At 43.8% G+C, this 26,311-nt stretch overlaps 1 long non-coding RNA gene across 1 annotated transcript in view; it reads left to right on the top strand.

The window, feature by feature from the left end:
- Positions 1-26,311, top strand: part of LOC121156689 — a 136,746-nt gene that overhangs the window by 51,108 nt on the left and 59,327 nt on the right. Inside the window, exon 3 of the long non-coding RNA XR_005883911.1 lies at positions 20,789-20,912. This is a non-coding gene — a long non-coding RNA (uncharacterized LOC121156689). The remainder of the gene's footprint in view (positions 1-20,788; positions 20,913-26,311) is intronic.

Raw genomic sequence — 26,311 nt, 5'->3', positions numbered from 1 at the left:
TTCTCAAATAAATAATAGTAACCAGCATTTACATAGTACATGTGCACCCAGCACAATTTTGCACTAATTAACTCATTCAATCCTGATCACAAATCTATAAAGTATTTGAAAGACAATGATAATTGTTAGAACAAAGAAAATAAATTTCCATAGATGTTACCAAAGATAGAGGACAGGGAGGTAAGATTCCCATGTAATTTGAAATTCCTTTCCTTCTAGAGCTCTGCTTTATCCTACAGCTTTATGGGGGGATGGGGGGCAGATATATATATATATATTTTTTTTTTACAAAGATTTATTCATTGTTATTACAAAGTCAGATATGCAGAGAAGAGGAGAGACAGAGAGAAAGAAAGATTTTCTGTCCGATGATTCACTCCCCAAGTGACTGCAACGGCCGAAGCTGGGAACCAGGAACCAGGTCTCCCACGCGGGTGCAGGATCCCAAGGATTTGGGCTGTCCTCGACTGCTTTCCCAGGCCACAAGCAGGGAGCTGGTTGGGAAGTGGAGCTGCCGGGATTAGAACTGGCACCCACACGGGGTCCTAGCACATTCAGGACGAGGACTTTAGCCGTTAGGCCACTGCACCAGGCCCGATAAAGTATTTTTTACGTCCACACCTGTAGGGCCCTGCCTCAACGGTATTTGTTGAATATTTATTAAGTCAGTACATTCTAATTTATTTCCTTAAAATTCTCTTCTTGTTAGATGTTTTTGAAGGTTTATTTTTATTTGAAAGAGATACAGAAGTAAGGAGAGAAAAAGATATCCTTTATCTTCTGGTTCACTCTCCAAATGAGCACAGTAGCAAGAGCTGAGCCAAACCAAAGCCAGGAGTCAGGAGCTTCTTCCGGGTCTCCAGCATGGGTGCCCTGGCCCCAGTACTTGAGCCGTTCTCCAGTGCTTATTCCAGAGAGCTGGACAGAAAATGGGGCAGCTGGGACAGGAACCAGTGCCCAGGAAGGAACCTTAGCCTACCACACCAGGGAGTTGACACCTAATTAAATGTTTTTAATATTGATAGAATCATAGTATCTGTTTCATTTATTTTCTGATTTCTACTCGCCATTTTATAACAATCACTTTTCTATATATATATTCTCCATTAACTATAGTTTTTATGACTGCACAGTGTATGTGGAAAAATTGTAATTCCATAATCCATTTCCTCATTTTAAAAGAGTCTTTTAAGTCCATCAAAGCAAGACATCAGTACGTGTTTTTCTTAATGTAGCTTTTTATGTACTTTAGGTTATTTTAGCAGGATGATAAGATTTCTTGGTTAAGGACTATAGCAGACATTCTTCAGACATTGTTAACTTTTCCCAACATCTGTTTCTTTGTACCTTATGGACATGCTGAAAATGTCACTCTCCATCTTCCTTGTCACTTGGTAGGGCCAGAAGAGTGGTTCCAGACAATGAAGTGTGAAGGGAAATAATGTGCATTTTTTGGTTGTGGTTTTGGAGAGCCTTTGCATAATTTGCCAGTGATTCCTATCCTCTATCAATGCTATTCCTGATAGTAGAGATTCAATGAGCCTGAGATGAACAGAACAACTCAGGGCCACTGTTGTGGTAGTGGGTAATGCTGCTGCCTGCAACACTAGTATCCAGTATGGGTGCCAGTTCAAGTCCCAGTCTCTCCTACTTCCCATCTGATTCCTTGCTAATGAACCTGAGAAAGCAGGAGAAGATGTCCAGTTGCTTGGGCCTGTGCCATATGCCTGGGAGGCATTGATGGATTGTCTGGCTTCTGATTTCAGCCTGGCACAGCCCTGGTTTTTGGGTCCACATGGGGAGTGCACTACAGATGGAAGAGCTCTCTGTCTTTTCCACCTGTCTCTGTTACTCCACCTTTCCAATACTTAAAATAATTTTTTGAAAGAAAAAAATCACAGAAAAACTCCTTCTCTACCAACCTGAGGTATATATGCTGAGTAAGAAGTAAGTGAACACTATTAGGTATGGCAAACTACTAGAATTCCAGGGCCAATTATTAAGAAAGCTAATTTATTCTATCCTGGTTAACATTAAAACTTTGAACTTTGCGACAGCGTAGAAAATACATATTGGAAAATTGTACAATGCCTAGTATATAGTAGATACCCAATAACTGTTTATTAAATTATGGGATACGCTTTTTAAAAATATTTATTTATTGGTTGGTTGGTTTGTTTAGTTTGAAAGGCAGAGTTACAGGGTAAGAGGAGAGATATGTTTCATTTGCTGGTTTATTTCCCCAATGGTGGCAAATAGACAGAACTGTTCCACTCTGAAGCTAGGAGCGAGGAACTTTTTCCAAGTTTCCCACATGGGTACAAGGAGAAACCCAAGGACTTGGGCCATTCTCTACTGCCTTCCCAGGTCATTATTAGCAGGGAGCTGGGTTGGAAGTGGAGCCACCAGGACTTGAACCAGCACCCAGATGGGAGTCTGGCACCACAAGCAGAGGCTTAGGTTGCTACACCATTGCACTGACCCCAGGACAGGTTTTTTATTTAAAATGCTGTTTGAGATGCCTGCACCTCATATTTTGGGTTCAAGTTCTGATTCCACTCTAGCTTCTGGCTAGTGTGCACCTCAGGAGACAATGAGTGATAGCTCAGGCAGTTGAATGAATCCCTGCCACCCAGTGGGAGAGCCGAATGGAGTTTCCAGGTCCTGGTTTTGGCTTGGCTTAGCTCCAGCTGTTGTAGGCATTTGGGAAGTAAAACCAAATGTGGGCAGGGCTCTGTCTTTTTCTCTTTTCAAATGAAAGCTAAAGAAGTATCTTGAATCAATGAGACTGGCAAAAACACCTCCCACTAGTAATCTTATTAGTTTGTAATATAAACAGTGATAGATTTTGTTTTTGCTGATTTTATTTGCAAAACTGGGGCTGGCATTGTGGCGTAGTGGGTAAAGCCTGTAATGCCAGCATATGGGTACTAGTTCATGTCCTGACTTCTCCACTGCTGATTTAGCTCGCTGGTAATAGCCTGTGTAAAGCAGCAGAGAATGGCTCAAGCACTAGAAGAACCTTTGCTAGATTACATGGGGGATCAGAAAGAAGCTCGTGGCTCCTGGCTTTTGCTTGGTTCAACCCCGGCCAGTGCGGGCATCCAGGGAGTGAACCAGTAGATAAAAGATTTCTGTTTCTTCCACTCTCTGTAACTCTGGCTTTCAAATAAATAGATAAATCTTGAAAAAAAATCATTGAAAAATAGCAAATCTGCATTCTTGGCCATTTTTACAAAGATTTATTTATTTTTGTTGGAAAGGCAGATTTATAGAGAGAAGGAAAGATTTTCCATCTACTGGTTCACTCCCCAAATAGCCACAAGGCCAGAGCTGTGTTGATCCAAAGCCAGGAGCCAGGAACTTCTTCTAGGTATCCCATGGAGGTGCAGGTCCCAAGGCTTTGCGCCATCCTGAAGTGCTCTCCCAGGTCACAAGCAGGGGACTAAATAGGAAGTGGAGCAGCCAGGACATGATCTGGCGCCCATATGGGATGCTTGTGCTTGAAGGCTTAAGATTAGCTAGTCATACTGGCCCCTAGCCATCTTTTAGGTTACATTTCTTTTTTTTTTTTTATTAGGAAGGTTGATCACTTCTGTATTTGTTTTTAGCCATTTTCTCTTCTGTGTATTTTGTGCTCTGAATTAATAATTTTCAATGACTATTTAATAACCATTTTCATTGTTCTGTATAGCTATAGTGGAGAATACCCTTGTTACAGTTGACATTGTATTTAGAAGGTGAGAAAAGTGACATTTAAACAAATACTGAAATATTTTATGGAATGGTATGTGCTATGAAAAATAAATTAGGATTTGAGTCTTAAAGATTGGCTGGATAGGGACAGACATCTGAATTAGTAGTTAAGTACTACCTGGAATTTTCCTACATTTCATTTTAGAGGGCCTAGGTTCAAATCCCAGCTTTGCTTCTGTTCTAGCTTCATACTAATGTGTACCCTGGTGACAGCAGTAATGACTCAAGTGCTTGAGTTACGGCCACCTGCGTGGGAGACCTGGATTGAGTGCTGGCTTCCTGGGTTTAGCCAGGAAATTCTGGCTGTTGCAGGAGTTTGGGGAGTGAATCAATATTTTGTCTCTTATCCTCTCTCTGTCTCTGCCTTTCAAATAAAAAAAATACAAAATGAATTCATTAAAATATATATTGGCTGGGTATATATTCACACAGGATAACCCTGATGCTGTCAGTTTTGAAAAGATGAGCCAGGTGTATATTGGGAAAAGGGGTATTCTAGTCTCAGACAACAGTATATATAAAGGTGCTACAGCAGGGTCCAGTTTGGCACTTTAGGGGTACAGCAAGAATCCCATCTGGCTAACACATAGCAAGTAAAGGGAGAACAGTAGGAGGTGAGATTGAAGAAGCAACAGACGAGAGCATGTAGGGCATATAGCCCTATTGGCTATTTTTACTTTTTATCTTTCCTTCCAACCCACCCTGAAATATCAGTGTCTCTGAGTACTTTTGAATTGAGAAGTGATACAATATGATTTGTACATCATTTGATTTTGTGTTACTGAAAACAAAATACCTGACGCAACTAACTTGTAAAAAAAAAAAGGTTTGTTTAACTTAGAGTTGTTCAAGTCTAATTTCAGGCTGTTCATCGGTTTAGGCCTCTGGTGGGCACAGCTCAACACAGTAGGGAGTATGTGTGGGAACAAAAGAGTCACACCTCCAGGCAGAAGTCAGAAATAGAGGGAGGGTTTAGAGTCCCGTCAGCCCCTTTGGACGTTTATCATCAGTGACCCAAGGACATTACATAAAGTCCCATCTCTTAAACATCCATAGCACCTCTCAAAACTACCACCAGGAGACCAAGCCTTTGTGCACAAACATGCATTCAACCCATGACAACTTATCATTTAAAAACATTTACTCTTCTGTGGTTCTCTGTGGTTAAGAGACAGCTGGAAAGCAAGTAGAATGGCCAGAGAGAAGACTATTATGATATTCTGATGGAAGATAATGACAACTTGGCCTAAGGTGTCCCCCTGGACATGGGTCAGAGCTTAGATATATTTTGTGGGGGAGCTAATACATAGATTAGGATAGATTGAATATGGGAGTTGATCCAGAGAAATCAGAGTCAAGAATGATCTCAAGAGTTTGAGTTGAAGAATTATGAGGATCTAGTTACCCTTTACTTTGTTACTTATTAAGCCATAGTTGACTTAATATATTTTTAGCAGCTTCAGAAAGGTCTGTTTCAAAACAAAAGAATAGTGCACTGACTGAGGAAGGCAGATCCAGGGGTAGAGATTGATTGATTTAAACTAAATATGGGCCTCTCATTGCTCACAGCGGCAGTGATCCATTCAGAGGCCAGCCTATGACCCTAGACAACCAATCAGCTGCCTGGGACATCCTTTTAATAGCATGGGAGAGATATCCCTTCTGCAAGAGATTAGCAAGCAAGCATTCTCCCCTAAGGCTTTTGGTAAGCTTCCTGCTGTGCTACAAGAGGACTAGCCTGAAGGTAAACTTTACATGTAGAAAGCCAGAGAGAAAAAGATACAGTCAGGTCTTTTGTGACCTAGTTGAGCCACTATATCCACCTTCACCATAAATCTACCCAGAGATTGTTGTTACCTGAGCCAATACAGGTTCTTGCATTCTTCACACCAGGTGGGGCTGTGTTTTCTGTTACTTGCCACCAAGCCTAGCCTGACTGCCATTAACAGTTTTCCTAGACATGCTGTCCACAGTTTTCAGGCAGAACACTCTCACCACCTGCAATCTCAGAACACAGGAAATAGTCACCCCAGAAAATCTGCAAACCATTTGAGGCTGAGGGTTGGAGGGTGACATCATGCTGTGTAAGAGGAAAGGCCACCGTCAGAGCATGTGCTCTCCAGAATCCTCGAGGAATGGATCCCAGGAGCTGTCAGAGCAGCAGACATCACCTGGCATCCGCTGATGTCGGCTGTTTCCCCAGCCAGGAGGGCCGGCTGTTCTTCCCGAAACTGAGGGTCATTGGCAAGTCGCAGTGTTTACATCGTCCTCACCAATTGCCGGAAGCACGGGGTGGAAACTGGTTCTGAATGCAGAGTCTCTATGAAAACCGACATCCTGTTTCCGCCTTTGTTTGTGCAAATCCTTGACTGATTTGTGTTGCTAGTGTAGGCTGGCAATGAACAGGACAGGCTGTGGAATCAGTCTGCCTGGACTTCCCTCCTGGCTCCCCAGGGCTCATATACCCACAGGACGTCTCAAGGCTGAGGTCAACTGGCAGATACGGGCCACGCTTCCCAGTCTCAGCAAATGCACAGGTGGCTCCTGGCAGACATCACTACAACAGAGCCTGCCGTCAATGCTTAAGACATCCGGGAATTTGTTTCCCTGACTGTCTTCGTGGCTAAGAGCACTCTGTGGCTGGGCTGCTGGGGTTGAATCTTAGATCCACATCCTCTACACTGTCTGTCCAAATTATGAACTCTCAGTCTCCACCTCTCTAAGATGGAGAGAAGAAAAGCTAATGACTAAGTTAATCTACCCACAACAGTTTGTGGGGCTCACCATTCCAGAATCTGGGAAGTCCAGGACTGATGACCTTCAGGCTGTCTCATAACACGGCAGAGGGCCTATGAGACAGAGCCAGCCTGCTAAGCTTGGGTCTCCCTTCTTTCTGTGAACTCACTCATGCCATCCTGGGGGCCCCACCCTCATGACCCCATTTAAGACTAATCACCTCCCAAAGGGCTCACCTCCAAAAACCATTGATGCAGGAATTTTAAGGATTAAGTTTTTCACACATGGACTTCTCAGGAGCACATTCAAAATACAGCAGGCATTTCTCCTAAGAATGCTCGGAGGATAAAGGAGTGACTACATGTGTCTTAAAACAAATGCCTCGCACTGTCCTGGGCTGATCTGAACTGCCATTAAAAGAAATCATAGACTGGGTGGCTTTTTTTTTTTAAGCTGTATTTATTTTTGTTGGAAAGGCAGATTTACTGAGAGAAGCAAAGACAAAGATTTTTTTTCTGTTGGTTCACTCCCAAATGGCTGCAACTGCCGGAGCTGAGCTGATCTGAAGCCAGGAGCCAGGAGCTTCTTATGGATCTCCCATGAGGGTGTAGGGTCCCAAGGCTTTGGGCCATTTGCAAGTGCTTTCCCAGGCTACAAGCAGAGAGCTGGATGGGAAATGGGGCAGCTAGGACACAAACTGATGCCAATGTGGAATGTTGGCACTTGCATGTGTAAGATGAACCAGTTGAGCTGTTGTGCCTGCCCCAGACTGGGTATCTTAACCAATAGAAATTTATCTCTAACAAATGAAGAGAATGAAGAGGTCCAAGATCAAGACACTAGCATATCCATTGTTTGGTGAGCTTTCCTAGCTCAAAAGTGGCTCTGTGGTATCCTGCTATGTTGGAGAGCAGACAAAACTCTCTGCGGTGCCTTTTGTCAGGAGGCAGGAGGCTACTCTCACTCATGTTGGCTCCACCCTCACGATCCCATCACCTCCCAAGGGCCCTACCTCCTACCAACATGGTATTGGAGTTGGGAGTTTATCAGACAAATTTGGGGAGTGCGGCCCAAGCACTCGGTCTAGGATAGGTACGGGAAAGTGACCCATGAATATTAGCTGTGGGTTTGCCTGCAACTTTAAGTAATTCTGCCAGGTTGTTAAAGGCCAAAAAAAACGAGCTGGGAGAAAAGAAGAGAAATACATGTACAGAGCAGAGTGCCATATAATGTGACAGGAAAAGGAATGGTTGGGGCCCCTTTTGGTGAGGCTCAATCTTCCCTCTCCAGCCAGGGTGGAGTTTCTGGGCCGGAACCAGAGAGCCGGAAGGGGAAGCCCAGCCATCCCCTTCCTGTTGCCACCAGCCGGCCAGCGCAGCCGGCAGCTGATGTGACTATTTTCTTTTTTTAAAATGCTACACAGTCCTCTTCCTAATCATAATAAGCATTCCTTGTTTTCAAACTGCACATTATATTTTCAGAGCCCTTTCGCACGGCTTTTTATTTCTCCTTCCATGCAACCCTTATAGTCCACTGCTTTCTGTTTTCCCAGAGGGGGAAGAAGGGGTGTGGCTTGCTGTCCAGTTTTAATAAGTCTCCAGAATGTGTCAAGATCACAGATTTTTTTTTTCCCCATCCTGATTCTCTAGCCATGATTATCCTTCTCCTTTCACGGGTGCTGTCACTGAGACACAGTGACCTGCCAACATCAGGATTAAATTCAGGCTGTGTGGTTCCAGAACCCCTTAGCTATTATGCTACTAGTTTACAGGTACATAACAAAAGTTGGATAACATCCAAAAAACAAAAGGATGAAAAAGTTAAGCATGTGACTAACTATCGCTAACATTTGGAGTCTGTGATTGGTAATAAATCAGGTATGGAATGTGAAAAGAAGAAAGAAGCATATATCAAAGTTACTTGGTAACTTTAAGAATATGCATATGGGGCAAAGGCAGTTGGTTAAGATACCATCTCCCACCTTAGCATATGTACCTGTGTTAGGTGCCCAGCTGCAGTTTGCTGTTGATGCTGACCCTGGCGACAGTGGTTACAGCTCATGGAATGGAGTTGCTGCCACTCACATGGCTGCAGGGTAGGGGGTCTGGATTGAGTTCCTGGTTCCCAGCTTGGGCCTCCACCCGTTGCAGACATTTAAGGAGTGAATCAGCAAATGGCAGCTCTCTGTCTCTCAAGTAAATAAATACTTTTTAAAAAAATGAGCAGGCTTAGAGCAATTTACCCAAGCAGGAAAGACAAGCTTGAACAGCCTCCCTCTGCTTTTCCTTCCCACTCGTCAACTGCTCCACTGCTACCCCAATTGGATACCACCCATGTGTCTTTCCAGTCTTTCTTGTGTCACAGCTAAATATGTTCTTGTAAATGACAAATCAAAGGCTAATAGATGGCTGTGAAAAAAAAAAACAATAAGCAGGCATCAGATGCTGACACATAGTGACATAGAATTCTCCTTTGCTCTGGGTTCTTGTGTGACACGGAACACATTAGAAAGACAAATATCCTAGGTTAGAACCTGATAAGCTTTTGCACCATCAGTACTTTTGCTGTGAGTTTGTTGTTTAGCAGTTTGGTAAAGGGAAAAGGCCAAGCTATCTCCCTGCTCAGGTCCTCCCAGGTTTGTCCTTTGCAGTTTTGTGGACACAGCCTTATACCAAGACACTGGGATACTGCATAAGCTCACATCACTGCCTACGCATACCAGGGGAGTGTTTGGGGAGAGGAGGTCTATGTCAAACCCAGCCAGGTGCCTGCTGTGTTCAGGAAAAAGGAAGAACCTCAGCGGGAAGAACAAGAACTGGGTGCTTGTTGTCACTTATGTTGTTAGAGCCAATCCTTGCACTTGCTATACTGCTCCAGGTCCTGAGTGCTCCTCCTGTTCCCTTCAGTGGACTGAGGGTGTGCGCCTTACAGGCAGACATCAAGTCTAGTTGGTTCATCCTTCTTGCATCCTAATTACCTGGATGACCTCCAGAACAGAGAGAGCAGCGGATTTCTGGAGGAGGGGGACAGGTAGTGAGGTTATTGGCTTACTCATAGCGAACTCTTACTCTAGGGGTTATTTGGTGCCCCAAAGGTAGATTCTAGAAGACATAAACTTCCATTTTAATCTTCACCAAAACCCCAAACGTAGAGTCTTCATTTTAACTCCCATGGTTGAGGTTGAGAAAATGAGGCAGCAAGCTGAGCTCTGCAATTCAGATCCTTCATCCTTGCCGTCTGCAATTTCTTCACCCTACTCTTCATCGAGCCACCAGCCGTCGTGGTAATGCTCAGATTTCACTCCATGATGTCACTTCCCAGAACAAACAAGGCATGACTTCCTGGCATGGCATACAAGGCTATCGACACTTGGCCCCAGCCTCTTGTCCTATCACCTTCCACCAGCGTAGAGGCAGTAGAGGGTTAATTCCAACTGTAGTGTCACCCTGGCTGTGACACCTAAACTCTGTCCACTGCAGGCTCCTTAACTCTAAAGCAACAGTGCTCCTGATGTCCGAGAGCATTTGAGAAGACTTGGTCATTGATGACAGTGGGAATTGGCTTGGAGTAGGGCCAGTGGTGACTATTTTAGGCTGTGGAACTTTCAGGTCACTGTCACAATTAATCCATCTGGTCCATGCATCCCAAGAACACCACTGGGATTTGACTGTGTCCCCCTCAAATCCATAGGTTGAATTCCCAACCCTCAAAGTGATGATGCTAAGAGAAAGAGCCCTGGGAATGATATGTCATGAGGGCAAGGCCTTCGCAGATGGGATTAGTGTCCCTACACTAAAGGTCCCAGATAGCCAGCTAGACTCTCCTGCCACCTGAATCCACAGCTATACGGTACCACCTGTGGTTCCTCACCAGACACCACACTTTCCAAGGCCTTGATCTTGTGTTTCCAACCTTCCAGAACCATAAAACAGCCATTTCTCTAGTTCCTAAGCCAGCACCCAAAGGAAATAAGACAAACTGTTAAAAATAAAAAATAAGTAAAAATAAAAAAAAACTATGAATGTGACATTGTGTCTGCCAAATTTAATTCGTAAATCCTAAAGTTTGAATTTTTAAAATAATTTTTACCTATCAGGGAATATTCTTTTAATTCCCTCACCACCACCATCCCCCAGTCATTTAAAAATGCCAAAACCTTTCTTACCCCTTGGATACAACATACAAAAACAGATGCTGGGCTAGATTTGGTACATAGGCTCTGCTTGCTCTCTTGTGATTTAGAACATTATCTGGTACACAGGAGGAGCTCAATGAATCCTACAGAAACAGAGTGCAGGAGGTTTATAAGGTGCTGAGGGCTTTGACCTGCTGGAGACATGTGGATGGAATAGAGGTATTACATATTAAGTATGGAGTTGAAGACCTGCTGAGCACAGACTGTGGGCAAATACCTCTCTCTGCACATTTTCCCACTGATCCTGTACCTTATACCTATTTACAGACATCAGAGGTGAGACTCAGAGAGGTAAAGAAACATTCCAAGTGTTGCACAGCTTTTAAGGGGCAGAGTTGGGATCTGAACTTAAGCTTTATAGCACTCTAAAAGACTCCAGTTTTTCTATTATACCATCATGCACAGAACATACATTTTATTGAGAACCTACGATATTTAGGATGCTGCACCGAGTTTAAGAACACAGTGGTGTAAAACACTGGGCTTTGATCTCAAGGAGTGAATGGTTCAGTAGAATAGTAGACATCCAAAGGAGTGATGAGAATACATGGGAGGGACTCCGAATTCATGGATATAATCCACGTTTAGGAAACAGAAAAGGCTTCCTGAAAAAAGTAACATCTAAACTGAGACTAAAAGCCAAGAAGGAAAAGACTCCTGAAAACATGAAACAGGGAACAACAGGACTAAGCTGCTGGCCCAGGTTTCCAACTGGTGTTCCCTGTCTGTGAGGAATTAGCCTCTGAGACTCCTTGCCTGGGATGGTCCAGTACCCCTCCCATGGGAGCCTCTGGTCTTTGGTTCTAAACATTCCTGGGCCTCCATCCTCACTCCTCCCCAAATGCTCTCACTGCTTTGCCTCTCAGCTCCCGGGACACAGGGCTTGGCCCCTTCTGTTTCTCTCATTACTTATTGCAAGTATTCCATGAAATGGCTAACAACTGACTCAAGATTTTGGTGGAAGAGAAGTGGCCAGGGAAGGGTCACTTGTGGAACACTGCGTTTCTGCCCAGTCCTAACACTCTACTTCCTGCCTGGAGGTGCAAGCAAAATCCTCCCTTTATCTTGCCGGGACCATCGGCCCACCTCCTGCTATAAGAATCTTTGTTCTGCTTTTTGAATTTAGCAAAATATTTTCTCAACAAAGACATCTCTGCTTTGCTAAGAATCCTGACAAGTACAACTTCTCTGTACACATCTGGTGTTATCGTTGTCCCTGAAAACAAACCTCTGGTGGGGGAGGAATCTTTGTCATTATTGTGCCCATTTTACAGATTGGGGAAACTGAGGAGCAACTGACCGTAGTGATGTCTGGAGTTAAAGGCAGGACTGCTGAATCCAAAATCTCTTTTCTCAGTCCCAAAGCCACTCTGGGAAAGGGAGAAGGGACAGCCTGGGTGGGAGAAGTGGGCACACGGCCATGGTCAAGAATTGGGTCCATTAAAATTTTTTGTTTGTTTGTTTAGCAAGAGACCTTGTTTTCTGGTTACCTAAATTGAGATGAATGTTTCTGATCTTTTTTTCTTCTGGAGTAAAAGAACTGGCTAAGTGGGCCTGCTACAAACACCTCCCTTTATCCCACACCAAAAGAGAAGGCTCTTTTATAAAAGAAATGCAATTGCCCTGTAATGTAACAGGTCAGGATTATACTGCTTAGTTCGGAAAGAGACTTGGCACTGCCTAGCATCGCCTGCAGCGCTCCGGCCTAGACCTCATTCTGTTGTTTGACCTGAGAATGTCCCACCACGTAGCATTGCTGTTTTGTTGATAAGTGAGCAGACTCTAAGGAGATAAGGGGAAGAGGAAACAGGAAATGAGGAGAGAGGAAGGGAGGCTACAGAGAGATAGTTCTGCATGCAGAAATGCAATTTTAGATTCAAAGTGAATTTTGTTATTGAAGCCAGAAACTAGAAGAGTTCACACAGGCCAAGGTTTTAGCCCAGCTCTTCAGCTTGGTTTCAACTATAAGAAATGAAATTACTGTGAATTCAGAGCTTCAAAATAGGAAACCAGGCCCTATTTTCAGTGTCCAGAAGTTGGGGACAGAGTCATTAGCAGGCTCAGTGTTGCAAGATTTGAGCCAAGTGAGTGCCTCGGCTATGCAAGCACGGAGAGGGAGGCAGATGGACATTGAAGAATGGGGAACTCCACCTTTAAGAAGTTCCAATCAAGGAGCAGCCTAGATCGGCTTCTTCTTCCCCTTCTCTCCAATGCCAAAGGTCGCTATAGACTGACAAACCCTCGGCAGGTCCCCTTCAACCTGAATAGCACAGCACTGCCACCCCAGCCCTCACCTTCTGCTTGGCTGATTCAGTCTATCTCAACTGGCTCCATAGCCTCCTGTCTTCCTGCTGGATTCTCCAGGCTTTGCATATGTGCCCCTGAAGATGAAGAGACCAAAGGCCAGTGTCACAATAACAGATGCTTCTGCTTCCTGGGGTAGCAGTGAGCAGCGCTGGGAATCAGAGATCCAAAGCAAAGATGGTTTAGAAGACAGCTTGTCCATAGCAACTGCCTTGCTGTTGCTCTCTGCTATCTCCTTCAGCTGCGGGGTGTGCTGGAGGGAGGGGTGACTGAATCGGCTCAGGAGTGATATGGGTCTTGAATTTTAATTATTGGAGATGCCGTAAGGGGCAAGTGTTAGAGATAAAGGCTCGGGAATCATCATAAGCAGTAGTCATGTGAGTGAATCAGATGGAAAATAAAGCCTTGTGAAAATAGCCAAAAAGAGTCCAGGGATCATGTCTACAGGGCCAGGCCCCTGAGCTTGAACCTAGTCTCACAGGCAGTGGAAAGCTGGATGACATAGTTTTAATACACACACACTGTGTTCCTGCTATAGATGAAGACTTGGTCCAGTTAGGCTCTAGCTTTGCATTGGGTTTTTGGTTTTTCCCCTGTACCACCCTTCCCCTTCACTCTCTCTCTGCATTTTTCCAATCCTGAAATTCTGCCATTGTCTTTTTCCTACAGTTGCTAACTAATTACCATCTCCTGGGAATCTCATTGCAATTGGTGAGAAGGTTGAAATGTGACAGGTTCTTCTTCTTCTTCTTTTTTTCCTTTTAAATTGGGATCAGCCACATTCTGTAAGACGGCAAAGTGTCTAAGTTCTTGCCTCTGAGGTTGTCAAATCCTGCCCTTTTCCACCAGAGACTTAATTTATCCTGTCAGGGTTACTATGGGAAATCCCACAGGCAGCTCTAATTTGAATACCTGTGGGTCCCACTCTTGCTAATACTAATAGATCAAAGAGTCTTGATCAGGGTTAAATTTGGCTCTCAGGAGACATTTCACAATCTTGAAAGATTTTTGGTTGTCATAACCTGGGTTACAAGAGGTACTGTTTGGTACATAGAGGTCAGAGATGCCATGAAATCTCTTACAGTGGACACAGCAATGTTGTTGATGGCAGAGAATTCTCCTGACCAAAGTATAGAGGTTGACAAATCCTAGCCTGAGCTAGAAAAGCAAGGAAGAGTGAGTGTCCGTGGAAACAGGATGGAAATGGGATAGATTAGCTGACTTGAGGCAGAGATCAACTGGGAGCAACTGTTTTGGGAGAAACATTTGGTATCGGGAAGAAAATCATTTTATGAGCAAACAGAATGCCTGTTGGGGATTAGCTTCCTATGGAGATATTACCATTTCAGGAACTTGTGCTTCAGAATAATTAGTCTACTGAAAACATGGTCAGAAGTCACTCCATGTCTAGTTTCCAGTGAAATCTGATGTGTGCATCAGTACTGAAAGTCACCTGGGGTGAGTAACAATTGCTGAACTTGGCCCTGCAGCCTTAGGATAACTCTATCTTTGTGGGCTTTGATTTGTATAAAATTCCAAAAAGTTCCCAGAAAATATGCATTATGTATAGATTTCAAATATCTTGGCATTAAAACAAAGTTAGCTTTTGATTCTATTTGTCCATACACTTTTTTTAAAAAGATTTTTTTTTTAATTGGAAAGTCAAATATAGAGAGGAGGAGACAGAGAGAGGAAGATCTTGCATCCACTAACTTACTCTTCAAGTGGCTGCAATGACCAGAGATGAGCCAATCTGAAGCCAGGAGCCAGGAACTTCCTCCAGGTCTCCGTTCGTGAGTGGAGGGTCCTAAGGTTTTGGGCCATCCTCAACTGCTTTCCCAAGCCACAAGCAGGGAGCTGGATGGAAAGAAGGGCCACTGGGGTTGGAACCAGCACCCATGTGGGATTCCAGTGTGTGCAAGGCAAGACCTTTAGCCACTAGGCCACTGAGCCACACTTCCCACCTCCTTTTTTTTTTTAAAGATTTATTTTTATTATTATTTTTTTTATTGGAAAGGCGGATATACAGAGAGGAGAGACAGAGAGGAAGATCTTCCATCCAATGATTCACTCCCCACCTCCTTTTTAAAGAGGTAGTAAGAGAAAAGGCGCTAACTCACCCGCAACTGTCAGGACTGGTGCCAGAGCCAGGAACTGAGAAGCACAATTCAGGTCTTTCTCATAAGTGGCAAAACCTCAATTCCTCGAGCCATCACTGCTGCGTTCTTGGGTCTGAACTCGCAGGAAGCTGGAATCAGGAGGTAGCACTGCACAACCAGCTCAGGTGCTCTGCCGTGGAATACAGCTTTACTGCTGGGCTAAACACCTGCTCCTGTCCACAGTCCTGGCAGAAGCCAGACATCAAACCTACATGTTTACAGAACTTAGTGTGTAATCAGTTATGGAGCATGTTCAATAATTTTAAATCTGTTACACTATATTTAAAAATTTAATTTTTATTCATCTTACAGGAATGACCAAATCAGAATTTTTCATTTTAGTTAGTTAACTTGTAGTGAGTTAATGAACATGTAAGAGTTGAAACCTGGAATCTGGAGTCCAACTTTATGGGTTTAAAAAGTAATTCCAAAATGATTAGCTGTAATAATAAGATACAAGCTAGAAATGTTGTAAGAATTAAATGAGTGAATGACATAAATTGTTGAGGACAGTATCTGCACCTTGGGAAGGTCTGTGTTAGCTGTCACGGCAAAGGAAGTCAAGCATATTACATTTATAAATGCAGTTAGGAAAAACACCCTTGAAGTCGTTTAATTAAGTCTGAGTGGAACCAACCCTTAAGCAAAGTCTCTCATAAAACAGGTCACCAAAATGTGGCTAAAGAGTCTTAGAAACAGAATGTGTATGCTGGGTTGTGTTTTTTTCTTTTTTTATTTGAATTTTTTTTTTTTTTTTTTAGTTTTATTACAAAGTCAGATATACAGAGAGGAGGAAGATTTTCCATGTGTTGATTCACTCCCAAAGTGACTGCAATGGCCAGAGCTGAGCCGATCCAAAGCTAGGAGCCTCTTCCAGGTCTCCCATGCGGGTGTAGGATCCCAAGGCTTTGGGCCATCCTTGACTGCACTCCCAGGCCACAAGCAGAGAGCTGGATGGGAAGTGGGGCCACCGGGGTTAGAACTGGCACCTATATGGGATCCCAGCACATTTAAGGCAAGGACGTTAGCTGCTAGGCCACCACGCCAGGCCCCAGTTTGTGTTTCTACAGCTCATTTGTCTCCACTTTCTTCCTCCTGTTCCTGCCCAAAAGAAGCTGCTGAGTATGCTTCCCTCTGTCTCAGTGGCACAAAGCTCAGCAGACTGATGAACACAGACCACACTCTTCTTTGTCTTTCACCTGCTCTCAACTACCAGATGCTACAGAATGAAAAGGAGTGACAGTCCCTAGCATTCCAGAGCAAGTGAATGGCTGCCCCATGGTTTCATAGTTCCATGTCCCAGTGCAGCTGGATGGCAGGCTGGGGGCAACTCTGAGCTTTTGCCTCATGGAGAAGAGCTGAGATCTAAAGCAACAGAAAGAAGGTTTGGCCCAAGGGCAGGCGTTTCTGAGGGTACAGACTGTCCCTGGGTCAGGTCGGGAGAACCTTCTGACAGTGTCAGAACTCAGTTCAGACAGAGGCTTGAGGTAAGCAGTACAAATCTGACCTGTAAGCAGAACTGCTGTACCTCTCAATTCACCATAAAGTAAAGAAAAGGCCAGTCTTGGGTAAGAGAAGAGCGGCTTCATGGTAGACCATTTGCTTCTCATTTTCATCTACAGGCCTTGCCCTCAACCACACCCCACTTTGTTTCCAAACACACACCACACACACACAACAAGTCTATTAGTCTTGGCTTTCTAAATTCAATATGTACTACCTATTCCTGGACCTGCCTAACCACTTAAAGGATTTTAAGACCTCTATTCAATCAAAATGTTGACATGCTCAGGCAGTCCTAAGAATTAAGTAAATTAGAAAGATGGATAGATAAAGATGGATTGGGAGTGGGAGCTGCTTGAGACATTCAGTTCAGGGTTGGTTCTCTGAACTGGGATCTGCAACCTGAGAAGGAACCGGCCAGTGGAAATCAGGAAAGATTTCCCAGGCCAAGGAAAGCATTGGTGCAAACACCCCAAAGCAGGAAGCAGCTGATCTGTCGGAGGAACAGAAAGCAGGGTGATTTAGGATGACCAGATAATTCAATGGAGGACAGAATAGCCTTTTCAGCACATGGAACGGGTACACCTGAATATATACACATGAATGAATGTAGCTGCTCTCTCATACCATATTCAAAAATCAACTCAAAAATAATCATAGACCTGCATGTAAGAAATATTAGTATAAAACTCTTAGAAGAAAATCTAGGGGTAAATTTCCATGAGCTTGAATTAGGCAGAGGTTTCTTAAATATGGCAGCAAAAAAAGCGCTGCCAAAGGATAGATCTGATAAGGTTTCATCTCCATGACTGATGCTGATCATAATCCCCAAACATACAATCCTGAACACCAGACTCCTGAATGTTGAAACCCCAAAAGATCAAGTCCTCAAAGTCAGAGTCCTGAAAGGGCAATTTTGAAATCCTAATCATGTTTCCTGTGGAGAAAAGGGCTGCATAAGAGGAATCGAGATCTGGATTCTGGAGATGGGATTAGCATGGCTTCAGTTGTACATGGAACTGTGGCCAAACCACTCAATTCTATGCTACTTCTGCCCTTATACACATAGCATTTGCTTTCAAAAAATGTCCTGGAGTAGTATTTGACCTGGTTAGATAAGACATGGCTTAACACATTCATTTTGGAATGTCTGGGTTAGATACCTGGCTCCAGCTGCTGACCCCAGCATCCTGCCAAGGGCAGACCCTGAAAGCAGGTGATGGCTCAAGCAATTGGATTCCCACTACACACTACCTAGAGGGAGTTCGTCCTGTATTAAACAACATACTAGATGGTGAATGACACTTAATAAAGATTTTATTTTTTTAATTGGAAAATTATATACAGAGAGGAGGAGAGACAAAGAGGAAGATCTTCTGTCCGATGATTCACTCCTCAGGTGGCCACAATGGCCGGAGCTGAATTGATCCGAAGTCAGGAGACAGGAGCTTCTTCCAGGTCTCCCATGTGGGTACAGGGTCCCAAGGGAAAGTAGAGCAGCTGCAACAGACACTGGCACCCATATGGAATTTCAGTGATTGAAAGGTGAGGATTTAGCTACTAGGCTATCATGCTGGGCCCAATTTTTTGTTTTCATCTTCTATGCCAGGTTTTTCTATTTTGCTATGTGTTAAGATATCTTTTCCTCAAACATTCATGTACAGACCAACACTTGGTGGAACTATGTTAGGGACAGGCTAGGAATGCTGTATGTAGCCTTAATGCCTTTTATCTTATTGTGCACATAATTATTCTCCAATTAAACTGGCTTGTCCAGGGAAAAGTGACTTTTATTTGTTAAGAGTTCCTGGAGCTGGAGGAAGCCTATTGCAGGCAAATGACATTCTTTTAAACTGAAGTTTTCATTCTGGAACTGTATAGCCAACTCAATCCTTTTAATTTTCCACCAAGTGCATCTGAGTGAATGGAAAAACAAACTTTATTGGCAGTACCTGGGAATTCACTATTAGAAGACTTGATTACACCTAATTCTAAATCTGTCACTATAGTTTGCAGAAATCCATTTGCTTTCAAGTCCACAAAATCTTTAAATAAATGTCCATAAAGTGCTTTCCTTTTCAAGAGTAACTAAGTTCTAAAATTTTTCATATCAAAATGGAACATTAATTGTATATATTTGATAACACAAAAAACAGAATGATTTTGAATGTACAAATCATTAACCAAAAGAAGCACATGCTATTTTTTCTATTAGACTTAGTGACACATTTAAGAAGTGTATCTTTGGGCCTGGCGCAATGGCGCAGTGGTTAAGGTCCTCGCCTTGCATGCCTGGGATCCCATATGGGCGCCGGTTCTAATCCCGGCAGCCCCGCTTCCCTTCCAGCTCCCTGCCTGTGGCCTGGGAAAGCAGTCGAGGATGGCCCTTGGGACCCTGCACCCGTGTGGGAGACCCGGAAGAGGCTCCTGGCTTGGATCGGCATAGTATCGGCCATTGCGCTCACTTGGGGAGTGAATCATCGGACGGAAGATCTTCCTCTCTGTCTCTCCTCTCTGTATATCTGCCTTTCCAATAAAAAAAATAATAAAAATAAATCTTTAAAAAAAAAAAAAGAAGTGTATCTTCTTCAAGAGTCAAATGCCTCATCAAGAGTCATTCATGGGCCTGGTGTGGCAGCCTAATGGCTAAAGTTCTTGCCTTCTATATGCCAGGATCCCATATGGGCACCAGTTTGTGTCCCAGCAGTCCCACTTCCCATCCAGCTCTCTGCTTGTGGCCTGGGAAAGCAGTCAAGGATGGCCCAAAGCCTTGGGACCTGTATCCACATGGGAGACCTGGAAGAAGCTCCTGGCTTTGGATCAGCTCAGCTCTGGCCATTGTGGCTGCTAGGGGAGTGAATCATTAGACAGAAGATCTTCCTCTTTGTCTCTCCTCCTTTCTATATTTCTGACTTTCCATTTAAAAATAGAATGAAATAAGAAATACAAAAGCTGCTGGGGATACAAGACTTTAAAAAAATATTTAGTGATGGTGAGACTTAGCCAGCTCTTCAGCATTACTTGTGTGCAACCCTCTATAATCTATCCCTACAATGTATCTTTTTAACGTTGAATTTTCTGTTTTCTCAGTTTTGTTTTTTCCTCACTAAATAGATTGTCAGTACTATTTTTCACAATTCGTTATGCTATGTAGTTCACCCCCACATCATTTCTGTGCTGGAGGCACACATTGCTATAAAGACTTTTGGGGAATTTTAATTTGTTTTATGCATTTTTTTGGTGAAGTTATCTCCATAAAAGCATGTCATTACAATGTTGACTTTCTGTGTAAGCATTAGGCATGGCTACAAAAGAACTGATTTTTCCCTATACTCAATGAGATGGTCTTTTTGTTCCTCTGCATTTATGAAAGTTGAAATTTCTCAGAAGATAGGACTCAAAGCCTGAAAAGTCCAGTGTGGGATGCTGGTGGCCCAAGCAATGCTAAATCACAGGTGCCAGTCATACCACCTGCCCTGACACGCTCGCTTACGAATACGATTCTGCAGCTCACAGCTGTTATGCCTGCGTGACTATCATTCGTATACCTGTGTTGATACGTAGTGCTCTTGTTGCCTGTTATGTAAAGTGGCTTATGAAGTATTCTGGCACATTTTTATATGCTTCTTAAGTAAATCTTTGTAAAGTATAAATAGCTTTTAAACAATTAAAGTTTTTTTTCTAAATGATTTTTTTTATCTTTATGGATTTTAGACTTGAAAGATTTCATGCATTTATTTATTAAAGATTTGTTTATTTATTTATTTGAAAGGCAGGGGGACAGTGCCAGGCCAGGGAGTGGGGGAAAGAGAGACACACAGAGAAAGAGAGAGAGCGATTGAAATCTTCTGTTTGTATTTCACTCCCCAAATGGCAACAATGGCTAGGTCTAGACAAGGCCAAAACCAGGAGCCAAGATCTCTATCTACATCTCCCACTGAGTGCAGAAACCAGAGCCTGAGCTATCTTCCACTGCTTTCCCAGGTGCATTAGCAAGCAGCTGGATTAAAAGTGGAACAGCAGGGACTCAAACCAGCATTCTGATATGGGGTGCTGGTGTTGCAAACAACAGCTTAATTTGCTGTACCACAATGCTAGCTCCCTGAATTTCAACATTTGGGTTTATGTTTTTCAGGATGATGTCTCCAAATTCCTGTTCAGTGTCTGAAGATCCCCCACAAGCCAAGAACAAAACAAAACAAAAAAGAAATTCAATTTAAACCCGGGATAGGATCTGAATAGGCGTTTCTCCAGACAAGGTATGTGGCTGCCCAACACCAACAGGCACAGAAAGGAATACATGACATCAAGGAAATTCAATTCAAAATCACATTAAGATACTATTCAATATAAAAGGTGCCTCATGCTGACAAGGGTATACAGAAATTGGAACGCTTACATACAGCTGGTGGGGCTGCAAAATGGTACTACCACTCTGTAAAAGAGTCCTCAAAATGTTAACTGTATACTTATCATGTGATCCAGGAATTCGATCCCTAGGCATTTGCCCCAGGGAATTGAAATACGTATTCACAAAAGAATGTATACATAAATATTCATAGCAACATTACCTTCAATAACCAAACTGTGGGAACAACTCAAGCGTCCACCAGTCAGTGAATGGTAAACAAGTGCAGTATGTGCCCACGATGCGATAGTATTCCGCTATGGTAAAGAATAAAGCACAGACACATGCTACAACATGGATGCACCTTTAAAAATATCTTCCAAGGTGAAAAGAGACCAGACATGGAAAGTCACATAATATATTTGTGTAATTCCATTTTTAAAATCTAAAATAGGTAATTCCATAAAGAATAGAAAGTAGATTGGGGTTCTCTAGGGCCAGGAGTTGGGGGAGGATTGGAGGTAAATCAGGGAGTGATTATTAACAGCCAGGGTGGGTGTAAGATGGGCTGAGCTGTGCCTTGGCTTCCACTGAACCATGTGAGAGCTGAGTCTGGGTGTGGACCAGGTGTGGCTAGGATGTAACACCCAACAGTAGGAACCGGAATGGGTGTGGGCGGTTGGACAACACCACTGTTCCTGCGAAGTCAGGAGGTGGGTCAACTCAGGCTGTGCCCACCAGTGTGTATGAGATCTGCCACTGGGAAATGACCTACTAGAGGAGCTTGGGGAATTCCTCTATCAGAATGCAGTCCCTGCAGGTGAGCTCAAGAACCAAGGTTGGAGGCAGCCCAGACCAGGCCAGGTTGCAGTACCTGCTAGCATATGTGTGGGTCAGATCTGGGGGAGGCCAGGCTGGTCCAGTTGATAACACTACTGGCATATCTGAGGACCAGGACAGATGCAGAACAAGCCAGTTCAGGCTGCAACACCAGCCAGTTCACATTAGGATTAGGACTGGGGCTAGCTCAGCTGGGTTAGGCTGTAGCACTCACAAGCATGATCTGGAACTAGGCCCAGACCAGTCTGGGCTAGGCTAGAGCACTTGCTGGCAAATGCTGAGGTGAGATGGGCCATGCCAGAATAGGCTGTACCACCTTCCAGTCCACAAGTGACCTGGAAGAGGGGATGTGAGCCCAGTAGGGTCCTGCAAGGGGCTCCCATGCTGGGCTACTTCTCCCACACTGGTGAGCATAAGAACAGGCAGGGCTACAACACCTGTTTTCCTGCATGTGAATTGTGTTAGCGGGAGAACCAGGCAGGGCTAACCGATTGTATCCACTGGTACAAGCATGAGCCAGATTAAAATACAGGCTGGTTGGGCTCTGCTGAAGCATCAGCTGTCAAGTGCTGTGACTAGAGGCAAATCTGGTCAAACTAGACTACAGAACCACATGGAGAGTGCAAGATCTGGGGTTGGGAGTGGTCCCTGTAGGGAAACTGTGGGTACCTCTCTGATGGGCTGTAATTCCCACTGGTGAGCGTGAGAACCAGGGCTGGGGTTGGGCTTGAGTAGACAGGTGGTGGCATTCACCAGCATGATTGTGGGCTAGATAGTAGGGCTGGCTGGGTTGAACTAGGCTCCAATGCCATTGATGTATATGAGAGTTGAATGAGATGTGCAACAGACTGAACCAGTCTGCTACACATACTGGCATACACAGCAACCAGGGTTGGGGGCAGGTCTGGTGGGGTTTATTGAGTATTGCTCTGACTGGGCTGCAGCTCCTGCTGATTTATGTGAGAACCGAGTGTGTAGCAGGCTGGGTTGGGTTGGGCCGCAGCATCCATTTGTTTGCATAAAAGATGGGGCTGGAGACAGAAATGACCCAGCAATTGCAACCACCAGTGTATGTGTAGGCAGATGTGGGTGACAGCCTGAGCCAGATCCTGTACTGTTAAGCACACACAAGAGTCGGGTCTGGGATTACCTCAGATGAGGTTTCTTTGGGGGACTCCCCTTAACTGAACTGCTGGACCCAGAACTCCAACCATGGGGGAGAATTGCAGGATCTGTAGACTGACCATGGAATGCATGTATTAGAACTAGGCCTCCTCAGTGGCTTAGATAGAGCAGTGGACACCATATCCAGAGGCACATGGAGTGTATGGCAGTCCATTGGGACCTGCAGAGGACATGTGGTACTATAGCAGATGAAAGAGGACAGAACAAATTAGACAACTCTCCAAGCCAAGTGTTGAGAGCAAATATCTGGGCGAATGCAAATTCAAAGGTGCACTATGTCAGCCAGTGGACTTGGAAGGATTATCTAACCCTTGGGGTAGTGATATCAACAACATTTCAGAGCTATCAAAACCACATGAGCAGAACTTTAGGAACATGTGCCACATTGGGATGACAATGGGTGGCCATTCCTTATTCCTGGGTACTGGTACAATTGGGAGGTGGGGATGTTGCTTCTCCAATGATCTCCCCTCTTCCCTCAAATGCAAGAGGAAGAAAAAAAATTTGGAAACAATGGTCTCATCCACTTTCCCCTAATCCTTGACCCCTTCTACCCTGATCAACTATGAAAACATCATTTAAAAAATCTAAAATAGGTAAATCCATGAAGGATAGAAAGTAGATTGAGATTATCTAGGGAGAGTTGGAGGAGGGTTGGAGGTTAGGGAGTGTTTATTAGCAGGCACCGGGTTCCTTCATAGGGTGAACGTGTTCTAAGGTTAATTGTGATGCTGGCTGAGCAACTGTGCTGGAAACCATTGAATTTCATTATTTACAATGCTCACAAATTATACAAAACTCACAGTGCTGTCTCAACAAAGATGTTTTATAGGGAGACAGTGAAAGAGTGAAAAAGGAAAAAAAAATAAAGAAAATAAAAAAGGGCAGAGGGAAGAGGAGTGGCTACAACGTAGGCAGATCTGGGGACTGGGTCTTTAGGGATGAAGGTAGCAGAAGCAAAGGCAGTGGTCATCCCAGGGAAGAAGTTGTAGGCCATAAATAGGATGGGCCTTCATTCTCATTGTGTGGGCAGTCATTGGAAGGTTTAGGTACAAAGGTGATCTGATCTAATTACCCAAAATAACTGGCTCTTGTGTGGTAACTAGGCTGGGGGTTGGGAAGGGAGTTTGTTCATGGAGACTCAAGCTGTCCTCAAGGTTCCAGTGAGAGGTTCTATGTCTCTGGCTAGATTCTGATGGTAGGGATTAACACACGGTAGGTGGCTTTCCTCTTTTTCTTTCTTTAGCCCATCATCACCTCCCACCATCCATTAGAGCGCTTTTCCAAAATGAAGAGGACTATCACCACGTTTAGTGCAACTAGAGTGTGTCCAACTGAAATTTAGATCAGCAAGGTCCAAAGCAAAAGAAGATTTTTTTTCTAGATTTTTCAGTTACAGTTAGTCAGGAAATAGTCTTGTGCATTCATGATATTTCAAAAGAGAGCTGCAGCGCATCAAAAGGAAGCACACAGCTCGCTCGCATCACCTCTTAGGGATGAGTCACTAACACACAACACACCCCCAGCTGAACAGCAGCTGGTTCTACACAGGTGCCTGAGTTCCTGCAGCAGGGACTGGTAAACTACATTGCCCAGGAAACACTACTCAAACCCAGTCACTCAACTCCACCTAAAATGATGAGCAGAAAAGTGTTCATCTCACCAGTGGGTGTCAGCTTTCTTCCCACAGAAGATCCACATGATGTGGGTCCTCTAGCTCACCCTACAGGAGAAACTCTTTGCAGGAAAGACAAACAAAAATCACAGCTTCAGATATGGAATGAGTATTTACAGAATTTTGAAAACTGACAAATAGCATAAGCATCAGAAAGTCTATTGAGCATAAGCCACCATTATATTGGACAATCAAGTAGCTGAGACACTTCATACTATTTTCCCTGAAGCATTAACTACGTTCTCTCTCTCTTTTTTAAAAGATGCATTTATTGATTTGAAAGGCAGGGTTACAGTGAAAGAGAGAAAGATACAGAGAGAGACAGGAAGATCTTCTGTCTGCTGGTTCACTCGCTAAATAGCTGCAGTGGCCAGGAGTGAGCCAGGATAAAGCCAGAGGATCCAAGAACTGGGACCATCTTCTGCTGCTTTGCCAGGCACAATAGCAGAGAGCTGGCTCAGAAGTGGAGCAGCTGGGGGCCTGGTGCATAGCCTAGTGGCTAAATCCTCATCCTGTATGTGCCAGGATCCCATATGGATGCCAGTTCATCAGCTCAGCTCTCCATTTGATAATAACTATGTTGAAAAATGCTGATTCATGGAAAATAAGAAAGTCAATCCTGAATTTCCTCTCACATGGTTTTTGTTTTTCTTTTTCCTTCTTTAAGGTTGAGTTAGCGCATGCTTCAGAACCCCTTGCTGGCAATGCTCCTTCTATAATGTCCTCTATAGTTTTCTTGCTCTGTGTCTTTCACAGCAGCTTGTCTGACTTAGCCAGCTCCTTGCCTCATCCGTGTTCTCATAATCCCAGGATGGCCATGAAGACTACTTGTAGTTTCTGAGCAAGGAGCAGAGCAGCATCTCATTCAAGTCCTTCTTGGACCAGAAAGCAACATGACCTGGCACACAGCAAGCACTGAATAACAACCAGGTACCTCTACTATTACTAGTACCTCTTTAATAATCAGCCAGTAAACACAATAAAGAAATATCCCCACTCCCTCCCACTCAGGGTCTAAGCTTCAAAGTGAGGGTACCTGCACTAAAGTCAGATAGGACAGAAGTCTCAATGGATTTTCTATCAACAATCTCATACATTCACGGAACAGAATGGATTTATTTTTGCTACAACATGCTAAAAACTACAGGACTGCATCTTTTCCAACCTCCCACCTGCCACATTCAAACCCAGATGTTTGGTTTCAACACTAATCCATTGGTATACCCTTGATACAAAGCGCACACCCTTGGAGCAAATTGAAAGCCTGGAACCATTTCCTCACCTTATTTGATTCCAGTCTGAGTGACTGGTTCAGATTATATCAGCATGTGTACTGGTATCAGTGCTAAAGAAACTGCTGGCTCACAAAACTGGGCTCTTTAACAATGTGATCCATATAAGCCTCACTGAAGCAGAATATAGTTTATAGTTTCATATCCAAGCTCAGTGGAGTTGTAAAATTACAGGCTATGTCAACATGACCCTAAAACCACCAGTCAATGTAATAAACCCATAGATGAAAAGTCCACCAGATAGGTTGTTTAGAAAACTAGCTTTGATAGGGCCATAGAGCAAAGCAAGTGAATTTTTTACTTGTCAGCTAATTACCT

Source organism: Ochotona curzoniae, unplaced genomic scaffold (assembly GCF_017591425.1).
Source record: "Ochotona curzoniae isolate NIBS_2020 unplaced genomic scaffold, NIBS_Ocur_1.0 contig_1014, whole genome shotgun sequence".
NCBI classification, from domain to species: domain Eukaryota; kingdom Metazoa; phylum Chordata; class Mammalia; order Lagomorpha; family Ochotonidae; genus Ochotona; species Ochotona curzoniae.
Note: the sequence above shows the minus strand (reverse complement) of the source record. Positions and strands in the feature narration are given on the sequence as shown.